At 38.5% G+C, this 3,757-nt stretch overlaps 1 long non-coding RNA gene across 1 annotated transcript in view; it reads left to right on the top strand.

Annotated features, from left to right (window-relative positions):
• Positions 1-3,611: 3,611 nt before the first annotated feature.
• Positions 3,612-3,757, top strand: part of LOC116185668 — a 20,788-nt gene continuing 20,642 nt past the window's right edge. Inside the window, exon 1 of the long non-coding RNA XR_004150539.1 lies at positions 3,612-3,621. This is a non-coding gene — a long non-coding RNA (uncharacterized LOC116185668). The remainder of the gene's footprint in view (positions 3,622-3,757) is intronic.

Below are 3,757 nucleotides of genomic sequence, written 5' to 3'. Positions count from 1 at the left end.
CTCTCTCTCTCTCTCTCTCTCTCTCCATCTCGTTTCAATAATTTAATAAATAAGTCTCAAGAGTTTTTTTATATATCATTTCTATCATATTTTTATCTATCTTTAACAAATAATTAAATAAAGAAACAGCTCGAAATCTCATCAAGATAGTTCAAGCATAAAATATCGTATTTTCGATCAATTCAACCCACCCGACGCGAGTTCACGCATTTACTTCCCTTAAAATTTCCTTTCGTCCAGGTAACCATCCTTCGGCCAATAATGTACACGCCCCCGCAGTCCGCCTAACGCATTCAACCCGTGCTTTTTTTCCTTTCACGAACGCCTGAATAATCGATAAGCGGCCTTATTCGACCGCTAGAATTATAATAAATTATTACGTATCCCCCCCGGTGTTTGCCAAAGACCAGACAACACACCACCGCTGTACACACAAAACGCACCGCTTGTGATTATAGTACGAACGTTTTCGAGGACGGCGGACGTGAAAGGTGGTCGTTCGATCCGATGTCAAATTGATATCGAGCCGTGTGCGTGAGTGCACGCCACGCAAAAATCCGCACGCAACATTCCCTCGTTACGGGCGTGCAGTTTACAATCGGTTGGAATAGGTTTTGTTTTCGATCGAGAATGTCGATTAGTTACCGGTTACCAATGTGCATACACTACTTGGTGAGATATGCTCGATTTTGGAGATACTGACGTGAAATGTTATCGAGATTTTGGACGATTGGAGTTTCGATAAGGTGTTCGAAATTAAAATAGGGTTGCAAAAGAAGGGGTTGCACGGCATCGTGGGAAAAAGGGTAGTTTTTTGCAGGAAAACTTGCAGCTGGTAGAAATTGTATATAATATAATTATGAGTTGTATAATTTAATCAATATAATTTATGCGCTTCTAGAATTTTTAATCCTTGTCGTAACTAGTTAGAGGAGAAAAAATAAATAAGAAATTAATAAGATTAATATTGTATATATTTTCTATTTGCTTGCAATCAATATTCATTTATATTTCTTCTGGCCAATTAAGATTTGCTCATTTGTATATCGAGTTATCTTATTTAGATCTATATTTATTTATATATTAAAGTTATCCTCACGTTATTATCGTTCGATATAAAGTAGATTTCTGAATTCTTCTACAAAATAATCCAACACGTATCAAAATTTCTCACTTAATTTACGAGCATTTCGATATATAAATCGAAAAAAATATTAGAGCCTATCCGCAATTAAGCAAGTAGAGATCAGAATGATTTTCCTCATCAATTTCATCGAATCGATAGAAACAAACGGAACGAAACCGGCCACGAACCGCCCCTCTGCACTCGTTTCGTTCCACTTTCTTCCTGATAAGACGCCTTATTTATCGAGGCTGCAATTATAATATGTTTCGAGCAACATATAGACTTGTCTCTACTTACAAATGTTATCACGTGTTTGTTTCGTGTTGGACGATTTATCACGATATTACGGGCGGATCTTGGAAAAAATTCATTGACAAGGAACAGTTATATTAACACGTATACAATATAAATGCCCTCGATTTGTCTATATTAACGGTGGTGCAAACTAGCATTGATCTTTTCATCGTGATTTCATTCGTGATTCATCGTTTTCCATTTCTTCTGTTTGTCGAACTTTGGTTTCGATGATTGTTTTCATCTTTTATACGAGCGATATAAATTCAATAGGATCGTTCAAACATATTTTTCAACTCGTTTGTACGGATTGATGTCCATCTCACAAGTATAAATATGTATAGATTTGTTTGGATCAAAGAAGGAGAGTTTTAAGAACATGGGGAGGGAAAAGTCACATGCAGGAGTTTATTACAATATCTTCGAGGAGTAAGTTACATTTTCGTCTTGGGAGGTTAATTTTAAATGTGTCACACTTGCTGCTCCCTTTGGGATAATATTAGTCTCGAAAGTAGATCCTAAAAGTGCGTTCTAAAATTATCAGAGAAGAAGTTATTACGTGGAATAGCTTTTTTTTTTATATTCAGGAGTATTTTTATAGTCTGGTATAAATAGTTTTCGAAAATAGTTTTCAATTTCGTGACAATGAATATATGAAATAAAACGAAGAAGAAATCTTGCGAATTGTATATTGTAGGATAAAATTATTGAGATTAAAACTTGAATCAAAATTTCTTCTATAAGATAACGTACGAATACTTTTGCGACTGTCTGTACACGTAGATATCACTTTCGAATCCCTGTCAATTTTCCTCCACGAGGATAAAATAATAACATCTAACCAATAAATCACCGCGGATTTTATCCACGCGTTAACGAAGTATTTATCTTGGCCTGTCGCTCAAACTAAACGACGTACTCGGTAGTAAATGATAAATCTCGCGACTTGGTCGATTAATAAAGTTCGGTCACGTTTACGTGTGGTGTACACCTTGATGCGGATGCGGAACGAAAGGGTCTCGATGCGTTACGAGCGTTAATTAAGAGCATCGGCCCGACTTCGTGCTCGCCCCTTCCGCTCTTTATTAACATTTCATCGTATCGCATTGTCTCGTAAACGAGAGGCTATCCCCAACGATTCTATGCCCTCGATACCTGCTTCTTCTCTTGGGGAAAATCTCGACAAATCTTAAATTGTTTTTGTAAAACTGTGGATTGTAACAGTTATGATGATGGATGGTGATGCGTGGTTAAAGAACAACGCTGAGGTACAAGTTATGAGGTAAATTCGATTGTCAAATATAATCGTGAAATAACTTGACAATCCTCTTTGCAAGAAGAGATTTTAGTTTGTGGTTATTTGAATTGAATTGAAAGAAAGCGTTGAAAACATTGAAACACAAATGACAATAGAATTTAAGTAAGATGAAGAAAGATCAGCAAATAATACTGTACAAATAGAAAATTACATATATTGTCGTTTTAGAAAAAAAAAAAAAAAAAAATTGTCCTATTCCCCACTTTATATAGTGAAATCTGCCTCGAGACAAATCTCGTACGTACAGAAGACGTTCGACACTTTTCTAACACGAAACCCCTATTACAGTCCACCCTCTCGAAAACACGTTTCATCCCGTCTTAATGGGATCACAGGCGAATGAAAATTTCTCATGAAAGGAAAAGGGCACATAAGCACGTAGCAGAGATTCGAAATAATTCGAACGGAGCTATCTCCATTATTAATCATTCCTCGAGGCGGGGATCTCATCGAGGATGCTCAATGCACCCCACATCCACTAGCATCCATTCTGCACCCTTCTAACTTTCGTCCTCCCCCCCTTATACAAGAAGGACAAGTCTCTTCGCAAGTGGTCCTTCCGATGATTACCATTTGGTGACTTTTCCGTAGAGAGGGTACGGTTAAGAGACCCTCCTCGAAGGCCACCCCTTGGAATGGTGTTTTTTGGAGGGGGAAAGGGGGACACTGCTCAACTTCCGCTCGCAGGACGGATTAATAACCCAATATCACGGAACAGAACGAATGTAAAGCACGGTCCTTGTTACACTGTGGTTAAATCCCTCCCCCTCCCTCCTCTCCAGGCTCGGTATCGCGTTAACTCTCGCCGCAAAAATCGAGATACCCACCGCAAACGATATCCGTGATTTACTCCAGAGTTGAGTTGAGGCCCGAACGTGTTCTCGTATTCTGCGTTTCTCACGATTTACAATCCTGGATGATCGTAAAATCCTCGTTTTAACGACCGTCCCCGCGACGATTCGTCATGGTTCCTGATTTAATTCCCGTGGCCAGGCGTATCTTTAATTCTCGGCCTCTTT

The sequence above is a fragment of the Apis dorsata genome, unplaced genomic scaffold, assembly GCF_000469605.1.
Source record: "Apis dorsata unplaced genomic scaffold, Apis dorsata 1.3 scaffold_247, whole genome shotgun sequence".
NCBI lineage: Eukaryota > Metazoa > Arthropoda > Insecta > Hymenoptera > Apidae > Apis > Apis dorsata.
The sequence above is the reverse complement of the archived record's forward strand: the minus strand, read 5'-3'. Positions and strand labels throughout refer to the sequence as shown.